Below are 12,901 nucleotides of genomic sequence, written 5' to 3' on the forward strand. Positions count from 1 at the left end.
CGCCGCAGTGGCCGTCCGGTAGTACATCACCGTCGCCACCATATTTTATGATTTAACACGACTATAGAAGCAACTCATTGAAATCATTTGAGAAACGTGAACGTTATACCGCTTTTCTTTACTTCGTATTCGTTCACAGTCTTGGCGTCTGAGAGGTGGCGGCGATGGTTCACGTGTCTGCTGAAGCCTGGCCGCTGATCAGACGCCCCCCAGGTGTGAAGGCCCTCCCCTCAGGGGCACCGCGGGCCATGCTGCTGATCTGGGACCTGCCGTCCCCTGCTGTCCCGGAGGGCTAATAATCCATGTGCAGACCAAATAAACACATATTCAAAATATCAAATAAGAAGAATATCAAAAACGTTTTCATAAAAACTGCTGCTCAATATACGATATGAACACTTTTCTTTGCCCTTTTCATCTTTACTTACTACTCTGTATCTTTAATTTGTAATATTTTAAATACTCAGGATTGTAATGGCAACTCTATAATAAATGATAGGAAACTTGATGTGATGAAGGCACTAAGCCAAATAAGGATATGGTCAAATAAAATCTCAGATTCACTAAAGTTCAGTTGAGTCAATTTAATGGGAATTAAACTGGAAATTACCATCAAACACAACCAAGAACCACTACCACTGTTTCCAATCTAACCCCAATTCCCAATCTACAGCAGCTGGCAAGAGAGCACAGGTGTTCCCGTCCACCATACCAGGACAGAATGCTGAAAGAACCAAATCAACCCTGAACCCAACAGCTCCTCCACAAGGCTAGCCACTGGTTCTTCCCCTCTGTGGACGTTGTTCCTCCAGTCGTCACAGGCACAAAACGTTGCTGTGGTTTCATGTCAACATAATCAGCCCCACCCTTATCCCCTCATCCTCATCGTGGTGATCACATGACGCTGTGAACAAAGGGAAGTAGAGTTGATTTCAAACACAACCCGAGTTCTGAGAACCGTGCTGGCAAAACATCCTGCACAACAACAACCGACTGGTTCTCCTTCTCTCGGCTCTGTTTGAGCCCACCTCTCTCTGAGATGGGACCCCTCAAGAGACAGAGGTGAAAGATAAGGAATAGAGTCTGACTGCCACCGATAGCCCCGCCCCCAGGTACCTGCCCAAGACAACACACCCTCTGAAAGCTGACATCATGACATCATATGGACTGGGAGATTAACATTCCCATAGTGATAGGGTTCCATATGAGAATGACTTCATTGTTTTATCCAGTTCCAGATCTAGCATTTTGTTTTTTATTATTTGAATGTAATTGATTTCATTCTCATTGATATCATGTAGAGTGCATGTAGAAAAATGTATCATGTTCTTGCACATGGGATGTAGCTATTGAGCTATCAGACTCAAAACTCTCTTCTAACTATGAATTAGGAAATAAGAAATGAGCTGCCTCGTTGACATCCACACAAGAACACAACCTTCTTTCTTTTAGATTGCTTCACCGTCTTATGTGTCTCCATCGCTTCAACTGCAGCTTTTCTCTCTCTTTCTTCCCTCTGTGTCTGTCTCTCCCCCGTCTCTCTGTCTCCCCCTCTGTTTATCTCTATTTACAACACAAAAGCTGCTTTTAATGATGCCTCAAGGTTGTGGCGATAACAAGGGGAAGGAGGGCGGTTGGTACTGCACACGACGCACGGAGTGACAGGGCCGGGAGAACAAAGGGAGAACAGAACCGCACAAGAAAGGCTCCACAAGGAACCGAAAGAGGAGCTGTCAGCTCGGGCCGGATCTGCTTCAGCACGGGGCTGCGCCACCGAGCCGCTGACAGAAGCGCCTGACAGTGACTCGTGTTTGTCTTGTGCACTGATCTATCTGAAGGAGTGTGTTTACATGAACCCACAGGCAGGGCCTAATGACGACGCCTCTGACAGCCCGCTGCACGCCTTGCGGAAAGATCAGTGGCCTTCGGTGGGTTAAAAATAGAAAATGTCTACTTGATGCTATTTCTGAAATGTTCTTTTTTTTTATTATCGAACGATGATCTGCCAATCTGCAAGTGTTGATCTGCAATCCCTATGGAGTGTGTGTGTGTGTGTGTGCATGCCTGTGTTCATGCCTGCCTGGCTGCCTGCCTGCGTCCGTGAATGTGTGCGTGCATGTGTGTTTGTGTGTTGTTTGCACGCGGGCCTGTGTGTGATTACAGGAATCGTTGTATCCCAGTATATCTCATTACAGCTTCCACAGTCGAGCTCGAGGCTAAATCCATCACTGCTGGCTCAAGTTGTTCCACCTCTGCAATATAGCCGGCAGGCTCTGAGTACAGTTAGCAGCAAACACACCTCGCCCCTCCATCCTTTCTGATCATCCTCCTCATCCATCATGCTCCTGATTGGTGGTTGTCGGTTGGCGTTATGGAAAACGGCGGTGAGCCCGACGGGGCATGAACAGAGGAGGCTGCTGGGCGTGGCAGAGCAGCCAGCAGAGCTACTGGAACATAAGAGCACCCTGAGATGGGCTGGGCCCCTGGGGGAGCTACACCAGGGCTCCTAGCACTCTGAGCTTGGCTGGGCCCCTGGCAGAGCTACACCGGGGCTCCTAGCCGACCGCAGGCCATCTGGAAGATCTGTGCCTTGGGTGGATTGGACGCGATTCACTATGGATGATGATGCATGATAGATGCTGCACAGGGAGCAGGGCAGTATAAGTATTCTACTGAAGATGAAGCTAGGTCAGTAGAAGTATTTTACTGAGAAGCTGTGGAAAGCAAAGTATGCACAATGCGCCACACAATCTTTCTCTTTAGCAAGAAGGAACTCACAAACTTTATTGTAAAGTCACCCTGTAATCTGACTATACTCCAGTGGCCGTGTTCACAAAGAATCGTACGGCTAAAAGTAGCTCATAAGTGGCAAATTTAGGAGAAATTCCTAAAAAATAATGGATGAATGTCTTAAATTTAGGACTCCTAATTTATTTTATTAAGAGCGATTCACAAAGTATTTTAGGCCTAAAAGTAGCACCTAAGTCTAGGAGATTTTAAAAGTCCTAGAGAGGACTCCTAACTCAGTAAGACCTATTCACAAAGAATCAGAAAATGGCTGCAGCGAGACACAATGTTTTAAAGACAATGGAGGACTGGGAATTGATAAAGAGATATAGGCTAAATCGTGAGGGTATCAAACTTGTGGTTGAACTAGTGCAGGATGCAATAACGTCCCCAACAACAGGAATAACATGATCAGTTCGGAGATAAAATGTTTGGCAACACTTCGATATTTAGCAACAGGGAAAATGCAACTTTGCAATTCCATTGATTTTGAAATATCGCAACCATCAGTGATGGTTAAAACACACGGGGACAAATGAACCTTTAATCATCCTTTATTATTTAATAGAGAAATATAAATAAATCAAATCATTTCAAATAATAATAGGAATAAATCACTTCAATAATAATAATGATCATTATTTAAACAGTAGCACTGTAAGTTTCAAGTAATGATTACTATCTAATCATTTATTGTAAGATGATTTATTGTATTACGTTTATCAGCTCAGTAGCAATTGGTTCTGGGAGTCAGGTGGGTTTTTGCTTGCGTTTCACTTCTTTGTCTTCGCTTTCATTCATCATGATAGGCCTTGAACGGCTGTATGGGCTAATATCTAAAGTGTTTAAGTGCTGGAAATATGCTCATTTGATAGAATAGTTTGCAGGGTGCTTTTAATTATCTCCTTGATATAATGCAATTTACGTATTTTTATTGTTTGCTTTCTCTCTCTTTTTAACGTTCATACAATGTCATTATCATCGTCTGCACAAATGTGTCATCATGTGTGTATTCTGCCATCAGTGATGGTTAAAACACACGGGGACAAATGAACCTTTAATCATCCTTAATTATTTAATATAGAAATATATTAATATATATATAGAATATAGAAATATATAGAAATATATAGAAATATAGAAATATATATAAATATATACTAGTCGTGCACTCTGCATGACTAGTGACACTGTCACCATAACTCTGAATTAGAAGACACATCGACTGGCATATGATCATGGTATTATTTATGAACTTACATTGGTTATAATTAAAGACAAGTAGATGAGCCCACACACACCTACTGTTCTATAGACTACTATACACACACACACACACACACTTACAAACACACACACACACACCTACTGTTCTATAGACTACTATACACACACACACACACACACTTACAAACACACACCTACTGTTCTATAGACTACTACTACACACACACACACACACACACACACACACACACACACACACACACACACACGTGTCCTAACCCTAACACTGCATCCCCATTGGACAGTGTAGAGGCGTCGGTGGCATCCCACCTCCTCCTGGCTAGCAGGACATCCTGTGGTGTCGTCATGTGGAGATGCACTGATGCTACGGGCAGGAAGTAGAACGAGGTGGATGCCCAAGCCTCCTCTACCGCTTGGGAAGCGTCTACCACCGAGTTGGGTCCACGGTTACACCATCTACCTAAAGAAGCCCTGTTCAACCTAATCTACCTCAAGATGCGGTCCATGGCACATCTCATCTTGAATTTGCATACTAAAGTGATTACAGCAGTGAAACACAATTCAAAGACAGAGCTATGCTAGAGATACAGCATATACCTTCATAGACATTATGGAATAGCAGCTCATTATATGAGACTGTATCTGCAGCTCGTGGCACAGGGGGGGCTCAGAGCTGTCAGCCCGGTGGTCCGCTAGGTGCTGCTAGGTGCTGCTAGGTGCTGCTAGGTGCTACTGGAAGCAGAACATTAAGGATCATCTGAGAGTGAAGCAGAGCTCTAAACCAGGGACGGCAGTGATCACCATTTCAGGTCCATGGTGAGAGAGAGAGGGAGTTCCGATAGAGGGATAAACTTTGTTGCTGCTCTTCTTCATGTTGTTATTCTCCTCACTCCGGGGACGGATAACCGGAGTTCACCGCTGCGGTCGACTAACGCTACAATCATGATCCATTCTCTCCAAAGGTAAAGTACAGGCCCACACGCAGGAGCGTGCGCATGATTGGCTGCTGAGATTGGAGTCATCAGGACAGGGAACTCCTCAAGCAAGTAGCTTTGTTCATTATACGAAGGGGATTGTATCCTGATTGTTTCATGTTTCATGTTGCTGGTATTGAACTGCTCTGTTTTTACTGACACTTTTCTGCATCAGTGCAAATGAGCTGAAATAAATAGTGTGAATTGGTTCGGGAGGAGTTTACCCCTCTGTGTGATAACCTCCCAATGTGCCCACACACACACACACACACACACACACACACACTATCTTCAATCTATCCACGCAGCCAGTGACAAGTAGACAATTGCCAATTGCGATCTGAAGTTCCCCACAGCAGGACGGAGTGTGTTGGTTCACACACAGCCCGGCTACAGTCTGCTCGAGGGATTCGTGCGCCAACGTAGCCAGCGAGTCAAGATGAATATCTGACAATATGCGGTAATAGGAACTAATTGGACGTCGTCAGAGAAGACTTCTGAATGAGACATTCTGGTTCCCATGTTTACACGTGCAGACCGTCAGCAGCCAAGGCGTCTGGTCTCCGTGATGAGATCTTTCAGACGTATGCTACGCCAAACACCTCCTCAAAAGAGTGAAAACATCAAAATGGGAGAACAGTTATCAAAGTACTTTTTTTCTCTCGCAACTTCTCTCTTCCAGAAAGTTTGCTAATTGGGATGTGGAGGTGCTTGGTGAACCCCCCCCCCCCTCCCCCCCCCTCCCCCTTTTTCTATCCTTCAAACCCTCTGATCTTCCGTGAAATAATGATGAAGGATGAGACAAGTCGGCCGCAATGATTTGTTTTACTTAAACATCGTTTACAAACCAAGACGCCATCCCATAATGTATGTACGGTTTTTATTTGAATGGCTAGGATCAAAGAACAAAAAAGTGAAATTGTCCATGCCGGTGGCAAGCAGACCCTTAAACTGACTGCAATTAAACGCAACGCAAACACTAACGACAGTGGAGCGGCTGTCCAGGGGCAGCGGTCCCCACTGGAGGCGGGGCCATGCTAATCACTGCCATGTGCAACAATTAGCAGTTGAGAGATAATCGTAATGATCCGGATCAAAAAAACGTTAATTTGCACTTGTTCACTTGTTTCCACAGGGCTGTGTCTTAAGTGGATGTGTTGTTGGTGCTTCATGATTTAAAATGCTGCACGTCGGCCTTCCCTGGGGACCTCACTGATCTCAATTAGAGGCCCCCAGTTAGGCCTGCATGCTGGGTTAACTTCCAAATGTCTATAGCCCTTTCATGTTGATGAGCTATAGCTAACCTACCCTCTCTACTCATGATTAGCCCCTGGTAGCTTAGCCCCTTGATGGTGATGAGCTTGCTAACCTACCCCCTCTACTCATGATGAGCCCCTGGTTGCTTAGCCCTTCATGGTCTGCCATCTCAAACTGGGAGGCCTCTCGCACTGTGCTACATGTTAGCTTTGTGGGACTAGCCTCACCTGGTAGAGGAAACACCAGACCAGGACATGACGCATCGTTTTCCAATCAATCAGCTAAATTATGAACCTAATAAACAGCAATGAGAGGTTTACATGAACCAACATTACAAAAATGTTGCCGATCCCCCTCATATAAAACCTGCAATCGGCTTATTCACAAGCAACCAATATGACACTTTGAACTACAGTACCCAAAGTAGTTACCAGAAATGGCTCCACATGCTTCAGTAAACTCACACACACACACACACACACACACACAAAATGCCCAGTACTCATGGTTGTAGTGAAGTTAAAGAGAGTGAATCTGCCAACTAGCGGCCCCTCATGGGGCCTCAAGTCTGTCAGAGTAGAGAGCTGGTTGGCTGATTGGCTCTTTGACACAATGGGATATTCTAGTCTCCAAAAGCAACACAAACTATCGGGCAAATAGCTAGTTAGTTAGCTTACAGTGTGTTAGTCTTCTTTATTTGTTATGCTGTTTTAATTTAACAAACAGAACGGTCCTCCACTTTACTAAATGCTAGTCTTGCTGTCAGGTCCTGTTATCGACTGAGGAGTTATGGATTGATTTGAATTATTGTGTAGCCATTGATTTGTGTAGCCATATAAACATGCCAAAAGACTACAGATAGATATGACTGCATATTTGCAAAATGCATATTTTCTAACAAATGTCTAACGAGGTGCAAATAGCGTTGGAGTGTATTTGTGCAGTTTTCAGTTCTCACTCAAATAGCAATCATGGAGGAGAAAATGGAAAATGCCAAACAAGGATTAATGGATTAATAACATATTTAAAGGCTGTTGTAATATTGTGTTCAGGTGTAATGTTCACACATGCACACACACTTTCTATTTCACAACAGTGAAAAGTTTCAGCTAAAAAACAATGTGCTGCTCTGTCTCCATGTAGCAGGACATCCACTCAGTGTGTGTGTGTGTGTGTGTAGAAGCCATAATTTGGCATTTTGCATTTTGTCTTAGAAAACTTTAGTTACTTTCTAAGTCTTTATTATTTGTAAATTATTTAATGTGATTTGATAGTATCTGACATTAGGACGTTTGTACGCGCTTACCTTATATCTACCTGTAAACGTAGTAACGTAGCCACGCCCTCTAATCCTGACGTGCCTCGGTGGCGCGGCTGTCTAGACTTATTTATTAGTCCATTGACTGAGAGTAGGGCAGGTTAAATGGCAGAGAAGGAATAGTTTTTCGACCGCATAAGCTTTACGTATTCCTGAAACACTTGTCTATCATTTCTTTTTGCATCCTATCATCCTTCAATTGCACTTCCTGAAAGTCAACCAGATTGTTGGAATAAATACTCAAACAGGAATTCCACTCTCCGTGCGTACTTACCTGGAATGTGTGTCGGTAACCCTCTGCCTCAAACCTGATGGCGAAAATTTTAGCCATAACATAGTCGAAAAACTATTCCTTACTATGATGACACATTGATCAGCAGACCTCAGATCAACAGTCCTTACTGAGCACAAACTCCACAACATCAGCAACTCTCAACAGTGCACTAGTATCAGCTGATAATGCAACAGGGGCCAGAAAGGACTGCGCTTTAGCAATAGTTCCGGTTCAAGTCAGGGTGGTCAACGGCAGCAAAACCATCAGAACGTATGCCTTCCTGGATCCGGGCAGCTCAGCTACCTTCTGCACCGAAAACATCATGCATCAGCTAAATGCTAAAGGACGCAAGACCGAATTCGTCCTGCGAACATTGGGACAAGAAAGACCTGTTGAGAGCTATGAACTCTCAGGATTGCAAGTAGGTCACTTGGATGGAAGTGTGTACATTGAGCTGCCCAAGGTATACACCCAATATGAAATTCCTGTTTCGAAAGGGAATCTGCTCATTCAGCATGATTTGGAAAAATGGCCTTACCTCAAGGGAATTGAACTCGATAGCATTGATGCCAATGTTGAGATATTGATTGGAATGAACGTTCCACAGGCGATGCAACCCTGGCAAGTTGTCAACAGTCAAGGGAATGGACCGTATGCAGTCAAGACGCTATTAGGATGGGTGGTCAATGGCCCACTCAATTCTTGTTCTGCTACAAAGGAGACGGGAGCGGCGTCAGTAACAGTCAATCGAATTTCGATGGAGAATCTCAAGGATTTGCTCATCAGTCAATACAACAACGACTTTCCTGAAAAGGATTATGAGGAGAAGAGAGAAATGTCTGTTGAGGACAAAGAATTTATGGACCTAACAACGAAAGCAGTCACAGTCAAAAATGGACATTACTACCTACCCCTACCTTTCCGCGACAAGGATGTAAGGCTACCGAACAACCATGATGTGGCAGCACAGCGCACACTGAGTCTTTCCAGGAGATTTAGGAAGGATCAAATTTACGCAGCAGAGTACAAAACATTTATGGAGAATGTACTGCAAAAGGGCTATGCAGAGAAGGTTCCACAAGAAGAGCTGCAAGGAAATGATGGACACATATGGTACATTCCACATCATGGGGTGTACCACAAGCAAAAGGGCAAGCTTCGAGTTGTGTTTGACTGCTCCTCTTCATATAAAGGCAAATCTCTCAACACAGAACTTCTCCAAGGTCCCGACCTAGCTAACCCACTTCTAGGTGTCCTGCTTAGGTTCAGGCAGGAAAGAATTGCAATAATGGCTGACATCGAAGCAATGTACTACCAAGTACGTGTTCAGAGGCAGCACCGGGACTTTCTCAGATTCCTGTGGTGGCCACAAGGGGATGTAAACTTGCCACTGGAAGTCTTTAGAATGAATGTCCACCTCTTTGGGGCAGTATCATCGCCAAGCATTGCTAACTTTGCCTTAAAACAAACAGCCATTGATAATTCAGACAAATACAGTTTGGAGGTGCTTGACATAATCAAACACAACTTTTACATTGATGATTGCCTCCATTCAGTGGCGTCTGTAGAAAAGGCAATTCAGCTCACAAGAGACCTCAGAGAGGTATGCAACCAAGGAGGATTCACTTTGAACAAGTGGGTGAGTAACAGCACTGAAGTCCTTGAGACTATTCCAGAAAGTCACAGAGCCCCACTTGTGAAACAACTTGACCTAGACCGGGAGAAACCTCCTCTTGAGAGGGCCCTCGGTATCCAGTGGAATATCCAGAAAGACACCTTTACCTTCCGAGTAGCGGTGAAGAATAGAGTTACAACAAGAAGAGCAATCCTCTCTGTAGTGAGCTCCATATATGACCCACTTGGTCTACTCTCCCCCTTCATTCTCAAGGCTAAGCAAATCTTGCAGAGGCTCTGTCTTGGAAAATATGGATGGGATGAAGCAATTCCAGATGAATTATCAAGGCCCTGGCAAAAATGGCTCACAGAAATGGACCAGCTAAACAGATTTGAAGTGGACAGGTGCATGAAGCCTGAGGAATTTGGTGATGTAAAGACTGCTGAGCTACACCACTTCTGCGATGCAAGTGAGCTAGGATACGGAACAGTAACCTACCTCAGACTAATAAGCAATACAGGAGATATTCAACACTCTTTCATACTTGGGAAATCCAGAGTAGCACCACTGAAACAGATGACGATTCCAAGACTGGAGCTTGCAGCTGCAACCCTTGCTGCTAAAGTGGACAGGATGTTACACACAGAACTTCACATGGAACTAACTGATTCAACCTTCTGGACAGACAGTACATCAGTGCTGAAGTACATTTATAATAAAACAAAACGTTTTCATACCTATGTCGCCAACAGAATTGCAGTGATCCATAACCTTTCCAGGGAACATCAGTGGAGACACGTAACTTCGAAAGATAATCCGGCAGATGATGCCTCACGAGGATTAAATATGGAACAGCTGTTGAACTCGACCCGGTGGCTAAAGGGCCCAAGCTTCCTGTCAAGGAAGGAAAGTGAGTGGCCCGAGATGCCAAAGGATCTAGGCCACATTCCAATGGATGATCCAGAGGTAAAGAAAGAGATCACTGCAAATTGCCTTAATCTGCAAATCAATGCAACCACCAACCTCATTCAATATTATTCCTCATGGAAAAAGCTAAAGAGAGCTGCTGCGTGGCTGTTGAAACTCCGACGGAGTCTCCTGCTCCGAAGCAGTAAAAACCAAGTCCTTATGGCCTCCAAAGGAGAGCAGCAAGGTTTGACCGTGGAGGATTTGGAGGAAGCGGAGAAGGCGATACTTTGCTATGAACAGCAGCGCTACTTCGATTCAGAGCTAGCACTCTTGAGAATGGGAAAACCAGTCAAAACTACCAGTTCGGTATGGAAACTGGATCCAATCATTGATGATGGCATCCTGAGAGTTGGAGGCAGGATACGTCAAGCATCCATGCCAGTGAGTCTGAAGAATCCGATCATCCTGCCCAAAAACTCAAGCGTATCCAAACTGATCCTGCACGACATCCATCAACAAGTTGGACATGCAGGAAGAAATCATATGCTCTCAAAGCTCAGACAGGGATTCTGGCTACCATGTGCTAACTCAGCCGCGAGAAGTATAATAAGATCTTGTGTCTTTTGCAGAAGAATGCAGGCTAAGGTTGGAGAACAAAAAATGGCAGACTTGCCAGTGGATCGAATCACCCCAGACCTACCACCTTTCTCACACGTGGGTATAGACTACTTTGGTCCTATAGAGGTCAAACGAGGCAGATCTCACGTGAAGAGATGGGGGGTGATCTTCACCTGTCTAGCAAGCCGAGCCATCCACCTGGAGGTGGCGAGCATGTTAAACACAGATTCCTGCATTAATGCTATTCGGCGATTCCTATGTCGGCGAGGACCAGTGCTCACCATCAGGACAGATTGCGGCACAAACTTCATGTGTGCCAAAAAGGAACTGGAGATGGCTGCATCCCAAATGGACCATCAAAAGATTCAGGATGCTCTACTGACCACCCATGTCCAGTGGCTATTCAATCCTCCTTTTGCTGCTCACTTCGGAGGCGTGTGGGAGAGACTGATTAGACTAGTGAAAAAGGTACTTCTCTCAGTACTAAAACAACAGACATTGGATGATGAAATGTTACAGACAGCCTTTTGTGAGGTTGAAACCATTCTGAACGACCGACCTATTACAACTGCATCTGGTGATCCAAATGACCTTGAGCCACTCACCCCAAACCACCTGCTACAGCTGAATAGCAAACCACTTTTGCCACCTGGACTCTTCAAGAACGATGATTTGTATGCCAGAAAGCGATGGAAGCAGGTACAATACCTGGCAAATCTTTTCTGGAAAAGATGGACTACAGAGTACCTCACTCTGATGCAGGAGAGACAAAAGTGGGCCCACATCAAAAGAAATTTCAAAGAGAATGACATCGTAGTCATAGCGGACCCGACAGCTCCAAGGAATTCCTGGCCCATGGGCCGGGTGATGAAGACTCTGCCAGGGGACAAAGGTCTTGTTCGCAGTGTCCTGGTAAAGACCAAAGCCAACACGCTGCTTAGGCCCATCGACAAGCTTTGTTTGGTCCTGGAATCTGAAAACTCAGCTTAAGTCTGGCAGTGCCTGGCTCAAGTCTTCGACTAGCACGCTTTCATGTACTGACAAACCTACACACTTGGAATTGCGTGCCCATACACCAGTACATACCTCTGCATGGACTTTTCATCTTCGCAGCACATTCACACTCCCCAACTTGCATATACATACTCATTCATTTCTCGCACCACATATACACTCATGAGACTCTATGGACAATGCAAACCCACACTATGGCCTTTGGGGGGGGGATACTTGGGAGCACGGATTCAAACTTCGAAAAAAAAAAAAACTAAAAAAAAAAGAAAAAAGTAAAATCTATGTATCATAATGTATTGTCTTAAAATGTATTGACATCTCTGAATGGATGACTATCGATAACTGATGTTGCATCAGCTCAAGTTTTTGAATATTCATTATGGCTCCTTTGTGTATTATTTATAATTGTCTTGTGGTAACATTGACAATTAGGGGCCAGTGTAGAAGCCATAATTTGGCATTTTGCATTTTGTCTTAGAAAACTTTAGTTACTTTCTAAGTCTTTATTATTTGTAAATTATTTAATGTGATTTGATAGTATCTGACATTAGGACGTTTGTACGCGCTTACCTTATATCTACCTGTAAACGTAGTAACGTAGCCACGCCCTCTAATCCTGACGTGCCTCGGTGGCGCGGCTGTCTAGACTTATTTATTAGTCCATTGACTGAGAGTAGGGCAGGTTAAATGGCAGAGAAGGAATAGTTTTTCGACCGCATAAGCTTTACGTATTCCTGAAACACTTGTCTATCATTTCTTTTTGCATCCTATCATCCTTCAATTGCACTTCCTGAAAGTCAACCAGATTGTTGGAATAAATACTCAAACAGGAATTCCACTCTCCGTGCGTACTTACCTGGAATGTGTGTCGGTAACCCTCTGCCTCA

This window comes from Micromesistius poutassou, assembly GCF_964030765.1.
Source record: "Micromesistius poutassou genome assembly, chromosome: 20".
NCBI lineage: Eukaryota > Metazoa > Chordata > Actinopteri > Gadiformes > Gadidae > Micromesistius > Micromesistius poutassou.